The 23,373-nt window shown below is 37.4% G+C and overlaps 1 protein-coding gene across 12 annotated transcripts in view; it reads left to right on the top strand.

The window, feature by feature from the left end:
- Positions 1 to 23,373, top strand: part of LMNTD1 (lamin tail domain containing 1) — a 512,641-nt gene that overhangs the window by 8,360 nt on the left and 480,908 nt on the right. The window contains exon 2 of one of the 12 annotated variants that reach the window (XR_004913434.2): positions 5,403 to 5,610. The exons of the other annotated variants lie outside the window; for them this stretch is intronic. The gene's annotated coding sequence lies outside the window, so the exon portion shown is untranslated. Of the gene's footprint in view, positions 1 to 5,402; positions 5,611 to 23,373 lie in introns of those variants that run through there. 12 annotated transcript variants of the gene reach the window in all.

Here is a 23,373-nt window from a genome sequence, read left to right as displayed (position 1 = left end):
GCAGAGAGAGATTAAGCACATTACCCAAGATTCATTGTTAGATAGTAGCAGAGCTGGGATTCAAACCCAGGAAGTGGGGCTCCAAATCTGTAGTCTTTACCAGTACAGTATGTAGTTAAAGAGTAGGGCAAGAATCAAAAATAGCTGAGAGACTGAAGTGTAGAATTGGCACAAGTTCAAAGTGAAAAGATCACCACAGTGGCATCACAAATTGAGGTCTGGGTTAAGCAGGTTCCTTTCACCTGTGCTGAGGGTGATGGGTGGGGGGTGAGGAGTGGGCTAGCCCAGCAGTATCAAAGACTCCTCATCATAGACGGTTCACATAGCAAAAGAAGTTAAACTATTTTTTAGAAGGATTGGTAAGTTTCCAGGTCGATATACAACGAAATCGGGAAAGTAGCCCACAGACAACCATGACTAAGGTAACCATGTGCATTTTAAAGGACATTCCTGGTCGTGTGTATCTTTTACTGGGTAACAGACCATACTAGGAGATGACCCAGTGAGTGCTAGTTCTTACTGCTTAAATCAGCTTTGTGACCCTGGGCAAGTCCTTTTGCTTTCCGGGACCTCTGGAAGATGGAAGTATGATCTGCCAGTGATTTTTTGAACCCCAGGATTGACTGGCGGATCTGGCTGCCTAGTGGGAGGACCCTCTCCCTCTTCTGTTCCCTGTGTATCCCCCATGTGTGTTTATTTCAAGAGGGCTGCATTTCCAGGTGGGACTGCATTGTTCTTATACCAAGGGCTTACAAAACTACCTAAAATGTCACATGTAGATCTAAGATTCTGAATATGTGAATCATAAATAATTGATGCCATTGAAAGAGAGGAGACATGGCAGAATAGGCTTGCTTCCATTTCTAGTAATGACCCAAATAGCAGTTCCAAATCCAACTGAAAAATCCAGAAAAAATTTTTTAGGTAAGGCTTTAAAATAGATTTGCACCAGGAACATAATATCAAGTGAATATAATTCTATTATATAGTTTTTATTTTATTCTGTGACTTCACTCTTAGCATTCAATTTATATATTAATTGGTGAGCACTGGTTTTCAAAAAAGTCATTATTCTGTGAGGTCTATGAACCAATAGAGCTTTACAACAAATAAATGAACAAAGAGTGGGTACCCTAAGAAGAAATAGCCTCCTGTTACTTGTTGCCTTTAAAACTGGGAAGTCCATCTACTAATAGGGGTCATGACAGCATGTCAAACTTAAGAAAAACTGCACAATATTCCAGTGATTCTAGATGAAAGTAGATAATCAATTCAGCTTTGGGTAGTTTCAGAGAGTAAATCAGGAAAAGGAAATCTTTTTCTTCTCCTCAGGGCAGAGACATTTTTTTGTTTTGTGTTTTAATTTTAGCACCTTATGTTCCCTAAGGAAGTGTTGGTTAAAACAAAAACTATGTACTAGAACCCAAATGTCAGAAATTAATCAAAGATGGAGTAGCATGTCAGTCTCCCGTCTCTTGTATAAAAGAGTAATCATGATTGTACTATGGGGGTCTTTGTAGGCAAGGGCTCCTAGTCGTGCCTGGTCATTTTATACAGGAGCAAATGAGGGGGTTATTAGGAAAAAAATCAAGGTAAAAAAAGCAAAACAAGCAAGACAAAACGAAATATGGGAATTAAAATTCCAGACCTTGGCAATCAACACCCATGCCTGGGTGCTGTGCAGAAAAAGGAAACCAAGGGAGACCCGATGGCATCGTCATTAAAGGCAGGTGATTTTAATTACTGTCTTTCTAGTAGGCTGAAGTTGGGAAAGGAAGTGGTGATTTGGAGGAAGAACTATTTTGCACATAATTATTTTACTGTGAGAGCTCAAGGACATCCTTAGGATATATTTTAGAGACAGTGCAGAAATCACATGAATGATTAAAATTCACATTTCTAAGATTGAGAGAAAGTAGACTATAGGTAAATGATTTCCTAATTTAATATAGGCAGAAAAGAAGATGCATTGGGAAGTAACAGGTTTGGAAGAGGTTTGAAAGGCTTCAGTACTGGGTTATAATCCTCCTAGGGCATGGACAACATCTTGGAGTTCTTTTCTCTACTTTCAAACCTACTCTCCACCAGCCAGTTCAGTAGTTACTATGTATGTAAGAGGCACCCGAGTGAGTCTTTCTGTTAGATAAATTAATGCACTTTTCAGAGCTCTCTTCAGAGAGCCTGAGTGAGGACAGTTATAGAAAGTTATAAAAAGGATAGAATATTTGAGAATGAAATATATTGAAGTCTTTAATGCTGTTAGTTTTAACCCTTCTTCCTCCTGGCTATCCTAACCCCTCTTGAAGGTGAGAGAACAGAGCACTAGAGATGGCTCCAGGCAAACTGACAAGTGTGTGCATTAGCATTAGTGTCAGTATGGTGGTGCTGATTTGGCGCAATTTATTTAATGTGTTTGGGTCTCAGTTTCTGCATGTGTAAAAAGGGATGACTGTAATGAGTATTTACCAAATAGAGTGGTTGAACGGTTAACTGTGTGTGGCCTAGAATAGACTGCAGTTCAAGTTCACTATTATCCTTGATCTTTCTACTGAAACCAGAAGTTTTGGGTTGGAGGCCTGATCTTTCAGTGAGGTGCTCCCTTTTATATGATATCTTATGTTGGGACAAGGACTCAGGTGTGAGATCAGAAACCTAGTCTCTCAGTGAGGAGTGGGGAAGAGGGAACTTGATGGCCTGGTGATGATTCAGAAATGAGGACAAATACCAGCTGCGGTTCTTAGCCCCCAGGTGGGTATTAGAAAGAAAAGTTTTTTCCTGTACTTGTTTTGTTTTTGGTCCATCCTGCTGATAAACATCCTCACTCAGAACTTATTACTGCACATGAAAATACTGGAAAACCAGGCCCCTGAAATGTCATTGCTTTTCTTTTTTTAAATCAGTCTTTTATTGAAAATCTGAGCCCAGACTTGACAATATTGTTGTGAATGAGAGTTCTGTGTGGCAAGGCAGGGGCTGAGCAGGAGGAGGCTTTTCTTGGTGTTGACTGTGAATGCCTGTTTGTTGCTTCGTAAAGTTGGCTTTGGGTAGTCAGGTTGTATAGGAAAATCTTAAGAGTCACATGGCAGCTTTTCAAAAACTCTTTAAAGCTGGGCACAACTTCACAGTCTCACCCCCATCTAAGCAGCCTCTAGCAGGAGGAAGCAGAACAGCTGTGAGATATCTGTTCAGGGCAGTATTGCATAGGCATGAAGCAGTATGCTCCATCTTTAAGTAATTCAAGACTGCCAATAAAGTTCCCTGTCATGGCACAACTGAAGCTGAAAAAATTTGAATTATAGCCTGTCGAGCTGGAAGGGATTTTAGAGCTCATCTCATCCAATCCCTTCAATTTCCAGTTGAGGAATCAAATCCAGAGATGTCTAGGGACCTGCTCAAGATAATGCAGCTAATTAGGCTCAAAGTTAAGACTCCAGACAGAATACAAACAAACATTTGTATTGAAACCTCACATCATTTCTATCCCTTGTTTCATCAACTTTTATCTCTCTGCAAAATAGTTAACACAGGAGCAAGCTGGAATAAGAGAAATTTGTGAGCAAAATTGTGCCAACATGTTTAGGATTGTATTAATATTCTCTGAAACCACAAAAAAACATTTGATTAAATAGTTTGCAGCCAATTTGAGAATTTGTTTATTTTCAAAGTGTGCTTTCATTTTCAGAAGTTAAAGAAATCTTTATTCCGTGTTCAGGCTTTAAAGGCTGGGCTCTTGATGCCCATGGCGATGGTTCATTGTTGCTGGTGCCACTGTTAGACCAAATACTGCTTCAAAAGCAATTCGAGGCTTGGGCTTTTTAGAGGAGCCCAAAGTCATGTCTTTCTGATTATAGTACGTGCAGTTGTCAAGTGAGAGAAACCAGTATCTCTTGGTGAGTTCTGCAATCAATGGGCTGTGAGCAGTCAGACTCACAGAGAACAGCCGTCCACTGCATTTAAGATACAGGACTTACCCCCCAGATCAGGCTGCCTGAAATTGCCTTTTTACTTAAGATCAAGCATCTTCAGAAGTCATGTTATAAGCAGTAGGGGAACTATTAAGTTGTACTGGAATAGAACAGCTAGAAAAAACAAATGTGTACTGGAAAGGTGGGAAGAGGCTTATACTGGGTATATTTGTAGGGACCCTGTTTAGATGTGTCTTTTCTGCCATGAAGATTCTTCTGATTTGCATTTTGATAGGTTTTTCTTTTTTTTAATTTTAAATCACGAACTTTCCTTGTGCCAATTAAAGAAAAATGAAATAGAAGTCAATTACTCCTTAAATTCCTCTCAGCCTATGAACATTCTTTCTTTACACGTAGTCGCTTGTACGCTGCCTCTCTGAACCTGAGACCTTCTCTGCAGTAAGTAAATTCCTAGTGGTCGGACCAGAGAAAACTCAATCCCCAGTTGTTCTCATCCTTCCCCCTGAGAGATCCTGCATATGTCAGTCTTCATTTCTCTTCCCTCCCTCAACTTTGTCTTTCCCTCTGCTTATCTTTCTTGATATATACTTGTTGAGGTAGAGACAGGAGCACGGGGGACTTTTCCTCCCTTCCCTGATTATTTTACAGAACCCTCTCCCCCACATCTGTGTTTAGTATTTTCTCTCTTCCATTTTGTTCCCCAAAATCTAGCTGTAATGCATGGCTGATAAGCACCATTCATTTTGCTTGTGATAAACCTTGAAGGAGGAAAAATCAACCTAAAGAGCCAGTGCCAGAATGCTTTTGAAAGTTCCCCTTGGCTTTTCATGAAAGTATTCATTTCCCATTTCCTACTCTCTACCATATCCTTCTCTACTTAAACATAATTTCCTTATTAAAAATATTTTTAAAAATTATTTCTAGCTAATAGTTCCATTTTGAGAGCTACGGGACAGTATTGTCTTCCACTACTTTTCATTGCAGATAGACCACAGGAGGTAAGTGAGCCCTTTTGAAATAACTTTGGAACCTGGCCATTTTTAGAACATTGTTTCTATGAGAAAATGAATTCCCAGCTTTTAGAACAAGATTTATTTTAAGTTGGGTATTTCCTCTGTGTGTTTGATAACAAAAATCTTTTTGATGTGGTAACATAAAATCAAAGAGACCTGCCTTAGTTTTTACCTTGTTGAATATTCTCATAATAGAAAAAAATAACGTGTTTGTTATATTCTTTTGTGTTTGTATAACATTCTGGAGGCCTTGCAGTGTACGTTATTGGTGTTTTATAATTTTGAACAATCAGTATATGGAGAATGCAGTTGCCTGCTGCTTCTGTTCTTCCTTTCTTCTGTGTACATGGACAGACCATATTTCCCAGTCTCCCCTGTAGTGCCGTGTGGCTGTGTGACTGGATACTTGCCAGTGGAATATGAGTACAAGTGATGTAAGGAAATTCTACTTTATCTGCTTCAGAGGATATCCCTGGCTGGAGACTCCCTGGCTGTCCCCTATTTAGCCAGCTGGAATGGCGACACCCGGAGCCCTGCAAGCCAACAGCTGATGGCAGAGCTGCTCCCTGCCTGGGCGTCCAACGGCTGACTGGAGCAGAGTTGCCCACCAAGCTGGAATGCTTATCTTGCACTGTTAACTGGGAGACAAATAAACTTCATTGTTCTTTGAACCACTGAATTTGGGGGTTTTCTTTCTTACAGTAGCTTTAGCCTACTCTATAATACTACTACAGAAATTATTTTACAAGATGTCTGTTGTAAAGTATTTTACCTCAATGTAGAGAATAATCAAACTATATAAGCAAGAAGTAATTTTCTTCAGAAAACAAAGCTCTTGACATTTTCAGTTGTTTTCCTCTGATTCTGATAGTTTCTCTATACATTAAGAAATTAATAAGGCTAAATTTAATCTCCCATTCACACATAAAAATCTGTTTACCAAAGGCAGATATATTTTCCAGAAACTAGTCATTTGAAAGGGGTAATATGTTCTGACCTTCATTATATCTATTAAAGGAAAATAAGTAAAAGAATACCCATTTCAGGAGCACATTTCTTTGGTATCCTATGATAATCCCATTTTAATTAGGGCTAAATTCTGCTTATGATCATATGTACTCCTAAGAAACAAGATTCTTCAGGGGTCACCCTATAATACCATAATGAAAAAAAGCATAAAGCAAGGTTAATATCATCAAATTTCCAAAAAAAAAAGTATGAATTGGACTGAGGGTAGAATCACATACACCTGTTCATGGTTTGTTTTTTTTATACCCATATTTGGTATTATACTTAATGGTGCTTCTTTGCTGAGTATTTTTGTTTGTGTATTTGTTGGTTTGCCTTGTTTTCCTCACAAAGCAAAATCGTATTTATAATTTAGGTTTTTTTTGGTAAAGTTCTTCTATCAGAATAGATATTAACAGAATAATAGAAAATATGAAAGTTAAAATAAATAGTGCGAAATTAGCCTATGGCTAAAAAAACAAACGTGGCGTTTGAATGACATAAGGGTGAATTCATTTCTCTCAATCCTAAAATTGAAGAGGTAGAAAAGAGATTACAGCATAATTTATGATCTCATAAAACTCATAAAAACTAAATGAATATTATAATATTCTTAGTAGTACTCAGAACCCCAAGTGAGTTCTGAGAAAATACATGGAAGATGATAAAATAGGCATTAGCTATAGGAACATCGTCCATTCTCTCTTTCTAATAGCAAATGCATTTTTTAAAAAAAATACAATACTGAGCTTTAATTCTCTCTGCCGGTACCAAAATAATGGTAGTTGTTATCTAGATCTTCATTACACTTATGAAGTTTTCTACTTCAACCTTACACTGACATCTGTGGAACTTTGCTTTAGTAAACATTGTTGCCTTTCTTCCACCAGTTCCTGGCTGCCTGACTAATCTAGGTAAAAGCATCATAATGAGCCATCAGACTGACCAAAAAAAAAAAAAAAAAAACATGCTTATGGAGGGGCAGGGTGCGGTATAGTATAGATCATAGATCTGAAAAGAGCCTTGACTTCTTTCTGTATTGAAAGATATAAACCACACATTATAGGCAATTGACTGCTGTGTGACAATTTATGTAGAGGCTTGGTCCAGAAAGTCTGGAGAACTGAGTTCTAATGGTGGCTTTAGTACTCCTTAACTCTCTGACAATCCAAGCTGGGCCTCAACTTCCTTTTCTGAAATAAGAGTGCTGTATCCATACTTGTTTTCCCCAAGCCCACTCTAAAGGAAGTCTGTACCTGCAGGATATTACACGGCATAAAACTCTTTATTTTAAAATAAAAATAAAGACATGCTTAAAGAGGAAACACTATCACAATGGGAAGGAGTAGTAAATGGCTGAGGAACGTGTGACTATGGGAATGCATCTAAAACAGAGGTCAGCAAATTACAGCCAGCGGGCCAAATCCAGCCTGCTGCCTGTCTTCTTAAGAGCGGAGAATGACTTTTCCACTTTTAATTTTTTTAAATCCAAAGACTAATATTTTGTAAAACATTAACATTATATGAAATTCAAATATCAGTGTCCATAAATAAAATTTTATTGAAACAGAGTCATACTCATTTATGTGTTGTAGCTGCTTTCACACTACAACAGCAGAGTTTAGTAATCATAGCTGACACCGTATGGCCTGCAGAGGCTGACATATTTACTATCTATCCTTTATGGAAAGTTTCCAACCCTTTCTCTAAAAGATCCAAGGTAGAAATGTCCAGTGGCAGTTGGAATTTAGATTTTGGAATGATCCACAAGAAGCAACAGTTTAAAATGTGGGAGTTGATGAAGTCAAGGAAGAGATTAAAGAGGTCTAGAGAAAGCACCTCGTGGAAGATCACTTTTGACAAGTTGGGAGAGGAAGAAATCAATCCTTGACAGAAGCAAGGAAGGCACAGTTAGGGCATGGTGTGTCTCCTGGAAGCCAAGCAATGGAGTGAGTTCAAGATGAGTTGGTAAGAACAGACATGTCAGAATGAATAAGGTAAACTGAATAATAAAATAGTTCATTGGATTTGGTGATTAGAAGTCATTGGTGGCCTCTGAGAGCAACTTTGATGAAACAATGTGGCATTCACCAGTTTTCAGGAGATCCAGGAGTGAACAGATTTACCCTAGAAAGGAAACCAAGAAGATAACAATCTGAAGGGATTGTAAAACCAAGGAAAGTTGACTTTTGTTTGCTTGCTTGTTCATTGTTATTCATAGGAAAGTACTGAGAGTGTTTGTAGGCCTAACAGAAGCATCCAGGAGAAAGGTGAAAAGAGGAGACTGAGGGACAGAGCTGAGCAAAGGCAATGTCAGGAAGAGGAACAGGGAAAGGTGGGACTGATGACAGAGTTGAAGAGAAAAAAGGCAAAACTCCCTCTGAAGCAGTAAAGAAGAAAGAAAAGAGTGGAAGCACAAAATTTGAAGGGGGGAGGCAGAAATGGGTGTCATGACAAGTGGTAAGATCACCTTCAAAGAATAAGGGAGATGGGATTGTGATGAGGCATTTCAGGAGGAGACACGAATAATGTCTTGCATGAAGCTGTACAAAGTCCACTGGAGGGTTTGAAAGGACTGCTGAGAAAAACTACTTGATATGGTTTTGTAATCTTTCCCGAGTTTGGCAGCTTAGATACGGAGATGGAAAAGAAAGTTGAGACGATCAGGGACTGGTATTAATGTGGAAGACTCAAGAAGAGTTAAGGGGTGGAATGAGTGTTAAAAAAGACAGTGTTGAAATAATTTGTCTTGCAGTTCAGACTGGTTGGTAGAGCAAAGGAAACCAGAAGGAACTTGATGGGCTAGGAATAGAAAAAAGACTTGAGACAAATAAGACCAAAGTGCCCTTTCTATAAGAAGAAGGTAGTACAAAAGAGAGAAATCAATGAAGATAAAATCAGAAAGGAGGACCACTATCATCACCACCACCAAATTTAAGATCTTGGAGTGTTGAAAATAAGAACATCTGGCCATGGGTACTGTGGGGATCTCAGAAGAAATCTGAAGGTGGAACTCTAAGAATGTCTGTTTTACCTAGGAAGTCCCTTGTTCCTTATGAAGTTTTCTTGTTCCATGGGTACATCTCAGGGCCCTCCCAGGAAGGTGATCAGAGAACAGACAAGTGATGTCCGAGCTGTTGCCAATGGGACTAGATCACAAAGAAAATCCTGAGCCAAAGAATCTTAACTTGAACCTGGGGCTGAAACAGAGTAGTCCTTTGGAATGGAGCTGAACAATGACTCAACTCATTGACTTTGGCTCACAAGGCTCCCTTTCCCTCCCTCCCAGGGAACTAAGATTGAATGAATAATAGCTGTGAAATACTCCCTTGAGAACAAGCCTCCTACACACTAATAAATACTAAGTGCTTTTCATTACAGTTTAAGTGAATGACTTGCTTCCCCAAAAATGCCTCATAATGAATGGCAGGAGAATGACATTTCCTCAAAATGTTACACATTAATACTAATTTATTATAAAATCATGCATGCCTACAAATTTTGTTGATTGAAAACTAATTGCATAAGCATTTGAGGACTGGTGGGAGGGAAATTAATAATTACCCAAACCAATCAATTATTTGAAGGACCTAAGCATTAGGTTAAATTTGCCAAAGGATAATTTCAAAGTATATTTAACAAATTGTGATATTTTGGGGTTATTTGAAATGAAAAACACCTTTTTTGTCAGCTCCCATTTTACCTCTTCCCTTTCCCCCAGTCCCAACCCTTCCCCCATCCCTGCTGCCCCTAAATATTCTTTCAGAGATTCAGCAAAAATAGGAAGGAAAAGACTCACATATTCCAAAAAGCAGATAATTTCCTGGTCTTCATGAAATAAAAATACTAGCTCTCCCACAGAGAAACAAATTGGATGGCAATTTTAGGATAATTGAATTGCCTGGTGCTTTTCAAGTTGTTGGGAAACCAGTACTGTGAAAACCAATTTTTTTTTCAGTGCTACCTGTAGTTTCCTGTGATATGAGATTTTTCTGTTTACCTATTAAAAACAAAACACAGAGCAAAGATTTACAGATTTGTGAGTGGTTTTATGTTTTACAATGGCTGTGAAAATGAACACCTGGTAAACTAAATTAAAGCATACTGAGTTGCCTGGCTTTTCAATAAATCAGATATAATAATTAGGAGTGGAAAAAAATATGAGACTTGTAGATTCTAATTTTAAATCACTTAAGGGGAAAATCATTAACTTTTGTTTCCCTTTTTGGATGGCGATGGGGGCTTTCAGGCATGAAACAATTGATAATGATAACCAAACAAAATGGTTGGTAATTACAAAGGAGACTAAAGCACAAAAAGAAAAGTAACTAGGCAGAGACAAGTCATAGAACTGAACAGAAACAGAATGATATAGGCATCTGGCTCTTAAACTTGAATGTGCCTCAGAATCACCTGGACAGCTTGTTAAAGCACAAATTGCTGGGCTCCACCCCCAGAGTTTCTGATTCAGTAAGTCTGAGTTGGGGCCTGAGAGTTTCCATTTCCAACAAATTTCCAGAAGATGCTGATGCTTCTGGTCCTGGGATTATATTTTAAGAACAAAATTTAGGTTGATTTAGGGCAACAGAAAGATTTAATAAGAAAGTGTTGAAGATAGGAGAGATAGAAGATTATTGGAGAAAGTTAAAAGGAAGATGGAATTTAAAAAATGTGGGGATGACTAAATTAAAATTAAAATAATAGCAAGGGAAGGCAAACTTTAATTGAATGCAAAGCCCTGTGCTAGGCACTTTACATTCACAGTCCTGCCAGGTTAATAAAATAATGGTGACATCCAAAAGAGGAACCAGAAGATGCTCAAAAACTTGACAAACATGAGTGGATAATGACAACTATAGTTAAATAACTTTTCCAAAGTCAACACAGTTAAAAAGTGGTTCTGAGTTGTAAGCCACTTACAAGATAGACAAAGAATAGGACAAACGGAGATCAGAATACCATACTTACTACTGATTAAGGCTGGAAGGGATAATGTGGCTTAGCAGTGCAGCAACTGTGGGATTCCTGACACTGCATCTCAGAAATAGGCAGACTTATCCATTAGTCCAGGCCAGATGGACACGTTTCCTCCTGTGGGGTCCGCCCCTTTTAAAACTTCCAGCGCAGAAGAAAAGACATGAATATGTGCAAGGAAGGAGAGCATGCCAGCGGTTGAGCTCTGCAAACCCTACTTACTCTTCTGAAATCTACCAAATAATTTGCTCCTCATTCCCTGAGGCAGAGTGGTAAAGGAGTGAAGGGGCCAGGAATGTTATATCAGCTGAGGTCTCTCTAAATACAAGAAGACATCAAAAGCCAGGCATAGCCTCATCCTAAAGGGTGGGAGAACCTAGGTTAAAAGTAGACTGTTTCACTTTAGAAAGCCTGCTTCCTGCCAATGATTCTGTTGCTTCCAGAAAGAAAACACACCAGGGACTGGGGAGTAGGGAATGCTATTCTTTACTAAGAATTCTAGCAAGATGCAAGGTGAAGGAGCCACCAGTAACATGGTAGCTTAAATCACTGGTGCTCAACAACTGGCCATTGCCTGCAAGACTAAACAATTGGAATTGGGCCTGGCTGGTGGCTGGATCGATACCTCAAGGAGAGGCTGGTTGGTCTCAATTTTGTTCATGGCTTCCCAGTCTGCTCCTCTTTGACTGTGACCATTTTTTAGCCAGAGGGCATAATTACTGGTTTTTGTTTTCAATATACTTATGTCCATTAGTTTGTCCCTTGGGTAAATGGCTCAACTTGACATTCAGAAAGGAAATAAGAAACTAAAAAGCAGGCTCATTCTACTCAAACCGACCATGTAGTCAGCCTAATATTTCCAGTAGTCTAGCCTGCCGCCGAGTCCCAGCTCATCACATCATCAAAGGCTGGTGCTCCAGTTCCCACAGAGGTGGAGAGCCTCCCTAGTTCTGCTTCTGCCCCGTCACAACAATGTTAGATTGCACTCCAAGTTCTGTCGTCAGTACACACTTCCATCTATAGCAGATAACGGCCAAGGTGTCCCTCATGGAGAGCCCTCCATATGTCAATGTACTCGGGCTCAGCAGAGCACCTCCTTGGCACAGTGAAGGTTCTTCAAATCGGACTTTGTTGAAAGGCCATTGGAGGCACATTTTAAAGCTGATACTTTAATTATGTACCATTAACAACTGCTGCTTCCGTGTATTTAAATTCAGTTCTGAGGCCTTCTATTCAGTTAGGAGGCCTCAAGGATTTTATCCCAACAGGTGAAGTTTTATGTATGCAGTGAGTTTTTATTGTTGCTGTTTAAGGAAAAATGTTTGAATTCTGACATTCCTTGCTGAGATCCCAGAGGAGGAACCAGCAGATGCCCAGGAACTCAACAAATATGAGTGGATGAGGATGAATATTGGAAAACCAGCAGGAAAACAGTATCTGAACCTTCACACATTTTTAAAATTACTCTAAGAATTCTACTTCTTTTTGGCAAACCAGGGGGTTTATATTGGTATATTTTCTTACAGTTGAAATGATCAGAAAATTTAACCTGAACTCAAACCTATAGTTGGTCAAAATTTTTAGCTGGAAACAGAAGAGAAATGCTTAACATACCTTCTTGAAATTCTAAAGACCGATACAAAATTCTTGCCACTTGGAAAAATTTTGTAACTTTTTAAGTATTAATTACCATAAATGTATCTTCCTAATTATTTTCTTAATATTAGTAAAATGCCTTCAAAATTTTTTTGTCCTAAATATTTACTGTGGTTAGTGAGTGTTCAGTCTATGTAAATGCTCATTTAAATTCAGAGATAGGAAGAAAGTGAAGAGATCAAGCTTCTAGTCTATATTCTGGCATAAACCAGTGATACAATCTTTGAGCAAGCTGATCTTCTCATATGTGAAATACCTGTTGTACAGCATTCAGAGATGTATTATAAAGGCAAAATGAGATCATGTATACAAAGCACTGAAAAAAGTTTAAAGTGTTACATGACTTTTAAGTAGTAGTATCATCATTTCAAATGGACAAATAGCATAAACTGAAGAAGTTTAGCTTAGGGAAGTTGAGGCAGAAGTGGCAAATCAAAAGTGTCTTCTGGTGTTTGAAGGGTTTGTTCTGTTGATCTGGAGAACAGACTTTAAAAGATGGTAGAAACTACAGTCCAGGAGTTTTCAGCATTATATAAAAAAGAGCTGTCTCCAACAGCGGAGCAGATGGACTTGTGAGAGAATGATCCCACTGTCCATTATGGTGTGCCAGCCAAGTTCTTATACTGATTATCAGAGATGACTTTTATGACATTAGCTGCTCTAATTTATTATTGGACTAAGAGATCTTTAAAATCTCTCCAACTTTCAGAGCTTTTGTGTCTATGTTCATGCAACAAACTAATCAATGAATTTTCATTCCATTGACTATGTTTATATGATGTGATATAATCAAGTGGAAAAATATATTCACTTAGATGTACCTTAGAGAGTGTAATGTGTTATTCCTAGAGCACAGGAAGGCTGGATGCTTAGTGAACTTTCCTTAACCCTCCTAGGACTGCCTTCACCGAGCAATACTTTAGTGTTAAATGCCATAGACAATCATTTGATAGTAGCAATAGAAATCCAATTGAAGATAGTCTATACTATACTATAGTATGTATTATTTCTTCACATGAGAAATATTTTTCTAATTTTAAATCAAGGAAAGCCTTCCCTTTTCTGAGAAACTAGGATATTTCCTTATTCCAATAACAAAGCTTTATAATTTTGTGTGCTCATTGTCCTGGCTGCCAGGATGCTCAACACAGATTTGAAATGATCGTGGCAACTCTGACAGTGCTCAGAGTTGGCATGTTTACATTATTTCCTTTTCCAACTTGGTCTGAATTTTCTTTTTCTTTTGTAATGTTTTAAACTGTGTTAAAATTAAAAGAAAAGATAACTGTATTTTTTAAATAGTCGCTGTAGATACCTTCAGTTGATTTTACTGAAAAGTAAAATCTTCTATAGCCAATCTTGCTATTTTCCACACACATTTTCTATATACCTATGTCCATTAGTTGTTCCATTGGCAAATAGCTCAAATCAACATTTGTACACCCTCAGAAAGGAAAAAAGAAACTAAAGAGCAGGACTGGTCTTTTCAAACATTCACCCTGCACCCACACACAAGCAATGTAGTATCTCCTCTTTAATACATGCCGCAAATACACTGTAAAGAACTCAGTAAAATATTTGCAACTCTGAAAGCTTTGATAAGTAAATCTGATGATTATGTTTTTATGGCAGATGATCCATGTTTACCAAAAGATCAGGACGACTTTTTTCTTGGTCTTCTAAGGGCTAGGGAATCTGTGAAATATATTACTTCACAGTCCTTATGAAGTGTTTCAGTGAAGGCCAAGAAGTTTTGGACAGTGAAGGATTTGGGATTCTTTTGATCCTAAAGACAAATGTTAATTTGAAGTTCAAAGATTCCTAGTCTCTGCCAGTTTTTCTTTCCATCTTATTTATTCAAATTTTATTCTCGCATTCCTACCTGCAATCTTTATGATAGCACTTAACCCTTTCATTAAGAAGCTTTTGTCTTTTTTAAGCTCCCTTGGAGTCAACTACTAGATTTTTGGTTTTCAATTCCATGAACATTCTTTTGCTTTTTCAGAAAACTCTGGAAAGCAGGCAACTTCCTCTTCACATCCAAACCTGCCACGGCTCTAACATGGAAAGTTTTTATATTCCATTTTGAATAACATATTCTATATGCCCTCTGTAAGCAACTCAAATCTTTTGAAAAGAGGTTATCTTAAAACAATTAGACAGAAAAATCAATGAATAAATTCACTTGATCCTCTTTTTTTCAATTGTACAGCAATTGGCATATAATTGGGTTTTAAATTTTGGGGCTCAAAAATCATACAGTTAACTGACTCCTTGATTTAAATTGTTCTGTCACTTGATTTAAATTGTTCTGACTCCAACATGTGTGTGGGTAATGGTATTGCTTCTTTAATGTGGAAGTTGTGTAGCTGGGCAATAAACTATACTTTTCTATTGTTGAGTTTATTTAAGAATAGAATATCTAATTTTATAGGTAATTTCTTATTTTTGCCCAATTCTTATAAAATTTTTTACTTTCATGATATATTATGGTTTTTAAAATTACATGAAGTATTTTAGGAAGTATCAGTGCAAGGTTTACAAAAGATTTTTGACACTACTTAAAATGATATCATTATAAAGCATGAAAATAACAAGTAGAACTATGAAAAATGACTGTCACTTCCTTTATTACTCTTTCTTATTTGCTTCCTGACCAGATTTGCTAATTAGTTTTGTAAATGATTTTTAATTGTACCCACTAGTGCCATGTGCCTCCAGACGTGAAGGCTTTCTGCCCCTATATCTTACAAAGATTTCATAAAAAAAAAAAAAAAATTCAGATGATTCTAATGGTCGTTCAAAAACCAAACTTAGGGGGAAGCAAATTTTCCTTCATTGAATTGGGAGTAGGAAGGGAAGGTTGAATCCTCTCAGGGCTGTTTAAAAACACCAACGCAGCAAGATTACATAATTAGTTTTGAGTTTATTGTGATAATTTTTTTCAATTGCAAAGTTATTAAATTACTCTTCTAAACTAAAGAAATCTTCCCCTTTATAATTAATAGGTAAATAATGCTGTTTCTCATCAAAATTTTACCCACTGGTTTTATTATCCATTGATAATTTTCTACTTCCATCATATTTTTTCTATATTTATTAGTTGGCATTCTACTATAAGGAAGTATGTATGTATGTATGTATATATGTATGTATGTATGTATATATAATGGATATGGACTCATGAATTCTTATTCAATAGGCTATAATCCATTGCTATCATCATTTTTATTGATGTTCAGATTATCCTAGATTTGGCTACTGGGAGCCCCAGTGATTCTTTTGTGTCATTTTGATATAGCCCATCATTTTTATAGCAATCCTTTACTTTCTTGTGAAATAAGATGTTCCAGGCTCATCCTGTAATTTCTCTGCCCCAGCCCTGAAATTAGCCATTTCTCCAAGCAACTCTATTTCCTTTTAATGGAGAATGGTACCAAGATTTAGGTGCTAGGTATGCTTATTGCTACTGGTATATCATTGTTTCCAGGCCATTTTAGAGAAGAAAAAATAGATAGATAGAACTCTGAGTTTACATATTAGAATATGATAGCTCCAATTCCAGTCCAGCACCACAGGCTACAATGTATTTCAGCACTGTCCAGTGGATACAAATATGAGCCACATATGGAACCATAAACTTTCCAGTTGCTATGTTATAAAAGTAAAAAGAAACAATTGAAATTGATTTTAATAATGTACTATTTAACCCAATATATCAAATTTTACCATATCAACATATAATCAACATAAAAAGTTATTAATAAGATATTTTACATTTTTTGTACTAACACTTCCTAATCTAGTGTGTATTTAACCTTGACAGCATATCCTTAATTTGGGCTAGCCCATATTTTAAGGGTTCAAAAGCCACATGTGACTGATACCTACCATACTGGACAACACAGTTTTAGTTTTCTTTCTTTCTGTATTTGTTACCCAATCTTCGACAGTGAGAGACCTGGCTCCCATTATTTTCAAAACCCTAGAATTTTGCTCAAGCATAGAACATAGCAGGTAGCCTCAGAATGGCTAACTTATACTACTGAAAAAAAAGCAAACCTACTAATTAAAGTTTATGCTTGTTTTCATTTTTTTAGATAAAAAATATAGAATGAAAGCCACAAATCTTGAGTGTGCAATTCAATGAATTTTTGTTTGTTTTTCATTCTTTTTTAGAAGTTTTTATTTTAATTCCAGTTAACATGTCGTCTTATATTAGTTTCATGTGTACAATATAATGATTCAACAATTCCATACATCGTCTGTCTCATCATGACAAATGCACTCCTTAATCTCCATCACCTATTTCACCCACCCCCCTGATCACCTCCCCTCTGGTAACCATCACTTTGTTCTCTGTAATTAAGAATCTGTTTCTTGGTTTGTCGCTCTCTTTTTTTTTCCCCTATGCTCCTTTGTTTTGTTTCTTAAATTCCACATGTGAGTGAAATCATATGGTATTTGTCTTTCTCTGGCTGACTTATTTCTCTAACTCCATCCACATCCTTACAAATGGAAAGATTTCATTCTTCTTTATGGCTGAATAATATTCCATTTTATGTATATACCAACTCTTTATCCATTCATCAGTCGAGGGACACATAATCTGCTTCCATATCTTGGCTATTGTAAATAATGTTGCTATAAACATCAGGGTACATGTAACCCTTTAAATTAGTGTTTTTGTATCCTGTGGGTAAAAACCCAATAGTGTGATTGCTGGATCTTAGAGTAGTTCTATTTTTAACTTTTTGAGGAACCTCCATACTGTTTTCCACAGTGGCTGCACCAGTTTACATTCCCACCAGCAGTGCAAGTGCAGTTCCTTTCTCTCTACATCCTCGCCAACACCTGTTGTTTCTTGTATTATAGATTTTAGCCATTCTGACAGGTGTGAGGTGATATGGCATTATAGTTTCGACTTATATTTCCCTGATGGTAAGTGATCATGAGCATCTTTTCATGTGTCTGTTGGCCATCTGGGTGTGTTTTTTGGAGAACTGTTTGTTGATGTCTTCTGCCCATTTTTTAATTGGATTATAATTTTTTTTTCAGTATTGAGTTTTGTAAGTTCTTTATATATTTTGGATACTAACCCTTTATTGGATATGTCATTTGCAAATATCTTCTATTCCGTAAGTTGCCTTTTAGTTCTATTGATTGTTTCATTTGCTATGCAAGAACTTTTTATTTTGATGTAGTCCCAATAGTTCATTTTTCCTTTTGTTTTCCTTGCCTTGGGACCTATCTAGAAAAAAGTTGCTATGGCCATGTCAGAGAAGTTACTGCCTGTGCTCTCTTCTAGGATTTTGATGGTTTCAGGTCTCACATTTAGTTCTTTAATCCATTTCGAGTTTATTTTTGTGTATGATGTAAGAAATGTCCAGTTTCTTTCTTCTGCATGTTGCTGTCCAGTTTTCCCTACACCATTTGTTGCAGAGATGTCTTTTTCCCATTGGATATTTTTTCCTGCTTTGTCAAAGATTAATTGACCATATAGTTGTGGGTTTTCTGGATTTTCTATTTCTGGATTTTCTATTCTGTTCTATTGATCTATGTGTTTATTTTCATACCAGTACCATACTGTTTTGATGACCACAGCTTGGTAATATAACTTGACATCCAGAATTGTGATGCCTCCAGCTTTGCTTTTCTTTTTCAAGGTTGCTCTGGCTATTCAGAGTCTTTTGTGGTTCCATATAAATTTTAAGATTGTTTGTTCTACTTCTGTGAAAAATGCTGTTGGTGTTTTGATAAGGATTGCATTAAATGTGTAGATTGCTTTGGGTTGTATAGACATTTTAACAATATTGTTCTTCCAATCCATGAGCATGGAATGTCTTTCCATTTCTTTGTGTCATCTTCAGTTTCTTTCATCAGTGTTTTACAGTTTTCAAAGTATAGGTCTTTCACTCCTTTGGTTTAGGTTTATTCCTAGGTATCTAATTATTTTTGGTACAGTTGTAAATGGGATAATTTTCTTAATTTCTCTTTCCGCTGCTTCATTATTAGTGTATAGAAATGCAACAGATATCTGCACATTGATTTTGTATCCTTTCTCTATCCCCTCACTGGATTCATTTATCAGTTCTAGCAGGTTTTTTGGTGGAGTTTTTTCAGGTTTTCTATATAGAGTATCATGTCATCTGCAAATAGTGAAAGTTTTACTTCTTCCTTGACGATTTGGATGCCTTTTACTTTTTTTGTTGTTGTCTGAATGCTGTGGCTAGGACTTCCATTACTATGTTGAATAAAAGTGTTGAGAGTGGACATCCTTGTCTTGTTCTTGACCTTAGGGGAAAAGTTCTGAGTTTTACCCCTTTAAGGATGATGTTAGCTGTGATTTTTTCATATATGGCCTTTACTATGTTGAGGTATAGTCCCTCTAAACCTACTTTGTTGAGGGTTTTTTATCATGAATGGCTGTTGTACTTTGTCAAATGCTTTTTCTGTGTCTATTGAAATGATCATATGGTTCTTATCCTTTTTCTTATAATGTGATGTAACACACTGATTGATTTGCAAATATCAAACCACCCTTTCAACCCAGTAATAATCCTACTTGATTGTGGTGAATGATTTTTTTAATGTATTATTGAATTTGGTTTGCTAGTGTATTGTTGAGGATTTTTGCATCTGTGTTCATCAGAAATATTGGCTGTAGTTTGTGTGTGTGTGTGTGTGTATGTGGTATCTTTATCTGGTTTTGGTATCAGGGTAATCCTGGCCTCATAGAATGAATTTGGATGTTTTCCTTTTTTTTCTGTATTTTGGAATAGTTCAAGAAGAATAAGTATTAACTCTTCTTTAAATGTTTTGTAGAATTTGCCTGTGAAGCCATCTTGTCCTGGGCTTTTGTTTGTTGTGATTTTTTTGATTACTGAATCAATTTCTTTGCTGGTAATCAATCTGTTCAAATTTTCCATTTCTTACTGTTTTACTCTTGGTAGGTTATATGTTTCTAGGAATTTATCCATTTCTTCTAGGTTGTTCAGTTTGTTGGCATATAGTTTTTCATAATATTCTCTTAAAATTGTATTTCTCTGGTGTTGGTTATTATTTCTCCTTTCTGATTTTGTGTATATGTTAATTCTGGCTAGAGGTTTATCAATTTTATTGATCTTTTCAGAGAACCAGTTCCTGGTTTCATTGATCTATTCTATTGTTTTTTAGTTTCTATATCATTTATTTCTGCTCTAGTCTTTATTATTTTCTTCCTCCTGCTGACTTTAGGCTTCATTTGTTGTTCTTGTTCTAGTTCCTTTAGATGTAAAGTTAGGTTGTTTATTTGAGATATTTCTTGCTTCTTGAGGTAGGCTTGTATTGCTATAAACTTCCCTTGTAGAACTGCTTTTTCTGCATTCCAAAGGTTTTGGACCATTGTGTTTTCATTTTCATTTGTTTCCATGTATTTTTAAAATTTCTTCTTTTATTTCCAGGTTGAGCCATCCATTGTTTAGTAGCATATTATTTAACCTCCATGTATTTGTGGTCTTTCTGGATTCTTTCTTGTGGTTGACATATAGTTTCAAGCATTTTGGTCAGAAAAGATGCATGGTATGACTTTGATCTTCTTGAATTTGTTGAGGCTTGTTTTAGGCCTAATATGTGATCTATTCTGGAGAATGTCCCATGTGCACTTGCAAAGAACGTGTATTCTGCTGTTTTAGGATGGAATGTTCTGAATATATCTGTTAAATCCATCAGGTCCAGTGTGTCATTCAAAGCTGCTGTTTCCTTGTTGATTTTCTGTTTAGATGATGTTTCCATTGATGTACATGGGGTGTTAAAGTCCCCTACTATTATTGTATTATTATCAGTTAGTTCCTTTGTGTTTGTTACTATCTTATGTATTTAGGTGCTCCCATGTTGGGTGCATAAATATTTACAATTGTTATATCTTATTGTTAGGTTTTCTCTTTTATGACTCTACAGTGTCCTTCTTTGTCTCTTGTCACAGTCTTTGCTTTAAAGCTTATTTTGCCCAATATAAGTATTGCTACTCTGGCTTTCTTTTGACATCCATCTGTATGATAAGTGTTTCTCTATCCCCTCACTTTCAATCTGCAGGTGTCTTTTGGTCTAAAATGAGTCTCTTATAGGCAGTATATGGATGAGTCTTGTTTTTTTTATCCATTCCATCACCCTATGTCTTTTGATTGGAGCATTTAGTCCATTTACATTCAAAGTAATTATTGATAGCTATGTATTTATTGCTATTTTATTACCTGTTTTGTGGTTGTCTCTGAAGTTTTTCTCTGACATTTTCTTGTCTTTCTCTCTTTCATGGTTTGCTGTTTTTCTTCAGTGATATATTTGGATTCCTTTCTCTTTATTTTTGGCATATTTATTAGTAGTTTTGATTTGTGATTACCTTTAGGTTTGTATATAATATCTTCTGCATATAGCACTCTATATCTAAAAGTTGATAATCACTTAAGTTGAAACCCATTCTTTATTCTTCTCCCCATGTATTAGGTATATGGGTTCATATTTTGCATCCTATTATTTTGTGAGTTCCTTGACTGATATTTTGCAAAAACACTCATTTTTACTGCTTTTGTGTTTCCTACCTTCATACTGTCACTTTTGGTCTTTCCTTTCCACACAGAGTCCCCTTTAATATTTCTTGCAGGGCTGGTTTAGTGATCATGAACTCCTTTAGGTTTTGTCTGGGAAACTCTGTATCTCTCCTATTCTGAATGATAGTCTGGCTGGATAGAGTATTCTTGGCTGCAGATTTTTCCCATTCAGCACTTTGAATATATCATGCCACTCCCTTCTGGCTTGCCAAGTTTCTGCTGAAAAAATCCCCTGATAACCTTATGGGGTTTCCCTTGTCTGTAGCTGTCTTCGTCTGTCTTGTGCTTTTAAAAGCTTTTCTTTATCACTATATTTTGCCATTTTAACTATAATATGTCTTGGTGTGGATCTGCTTTTATTGATTTTGTTGGGGGTTCTCTGTGCCTACTGGATCTGGATATCTGTTTCTGTTCCCAGATTAGGGAAGTTTTCAGCTATTGTTTCTTCAAGTAAATTTTCTCCTCCCCTTTCTCTCTCCTTCTTCTGGGACTCCTATAATATTAGTGTTATTACATTTGATGGAGTCACCGAGTTCCCTTAAGTCTATTCTCATTTTGCATAATTCTTTTTTCTTTCTTTTATTCATCTTGATTACTTCCCATTACTCTGTCTTCTAGATCATTAAATCATTCCTCTTCTTCTTCCAGCCTGCTCTTCATTGCATCAGATGTGCTTCTAATCTCATGTATTGCACTCTTCATCTCTGATTGTTTCTTTTTTATCTCTGTAGTAAGGGTCTCACTGATGTCTTCCACTCTTTTCTCAAGTCCAATGAGTATCCTTATGATCATTGCTTTAAGTACTCCATCAAGCATGTTACTGTTTTGCTTCGATCTGTGGCTGTGGACTGTCCTGTTTTTTCATTTGGAACAAATTCCTCTGTCTTCTCATTTTGTCTGAGTTCCGGTGCCTGTTTCTGTGTGTTAGGAAAGTCAACTACATCTCCTGTTCTTAAGGGTAATGGCCTTATGAAGAAGAGGTCCTGTCATGTTCCCTCTTCCCCAGGGCCTAGCACTTCAGGGAGTGTTTTCAACATGTGCTGTGTGTGCTCTGCTGTTTCATCCTGGCCGCTTTGTCCTTCAGGCCAGTCATCTGCCGAGACCTGAATGTGGTGCATTTAACTAGGTGTGCTCTGGTCTGCTTGTGAAATGAGACCCATTGTCACTGCTGTTGGAACCTAAGCCCTGCAAAACTCCTGGGTCAGAAGATGCGGTGTTGGCAGGGGTCTGGACTCATCTTTTGGGGGGTGGGCACTCACCATGATTGGACTGAGGCAAGTGTGACTGGGAAGGGCAGTTTTGCTGGAGTTGGGGACGAGGGTGGTGTAAGCAAGTTAGGTAGCAAGTGTCAGCGCTGAGCCGGTTGCCACAGGTAGCCCTGTGCTTCTGCTGGGGGCAGGCAGGGAAATGGCGCCTTCCAGTTCCTTTGTTTCCATAGGGGTCTCTCAGTGAATGTTGCCTCTCTTGGACACTCTCTGAGACGAGTAAAATAACCTCCCCTCTGTGTGCCTTAAGTACTCTTCAGATTGCTTTTTCCGCGCTGTATGGATGTCTGTCCGTGGGCTGTTTGCCCTGCCTTCTCTGCAAGATCAGTGTGATGCCCTCAGGGCTCTATCGCAGCCAAGCCTGCCAACCTTTAAAACTCCAGGCTTTAAGCCCTGCTAGCTCCTTGCAAGAAGTCATGAAATTCGGCCTCTTTTGCTTTCCAAACGAATTGCTATGGAGACCTGTCTTCCCCACGTACTCCCCCATGTGCCAGCCCATCCCTTGCCCCCTTCTGTGACCTCGGCTCCTTCCCCCCCCAACAGGGGCCACGATCTGTCTCTCTCCCAAACCACATCTCTGCAATTCCCACCTTCCTCAGTGTGACCTCCTCCCAACCTTCAGTTGTGGAGCTTGTTCTGTCGGTCTCCTGGTCGACTTCTGGGGCACTTAGGATGATTTGACTGCACTGGTCGCATTTGTGGGATGAGGTGAGCACAGGGTCCTCTCATTCTTTTGCCACCCCCTCACAGAAAGGGAAACTGCAATTCAATGAGTTTTAATCAGTGCATACACCTGTGTAACCCACATCTCTATTATTTTCAACACTCCGGAAATTTCCCCTGTGCTCCTTCCTAGTCAGTCACTTGCCCCTTCAAGAGGCAAAAACATCCAATCTTTTTCACCAGAGAGTAGATTTTCTTCTAGAATTTCACATAAATGTAATCA

The sequence above is a fragment of the Halichoerus grypus genome, chromosome 6 (genome assembly GCF_964656455.1).
Source record: "Halichoerus grypus chromosome 6, mHalGry1.hap1.1, whole genome shotgun sequence".
NCBI lineage: Eukaryota > Metazoa > Chordata > Mammalia > Carnivora > Phocidae > Halichoerus > Halichoerus grypus.
This window is presented reverse-complemented; position numbering and strand designations above follow the sequence as displayed.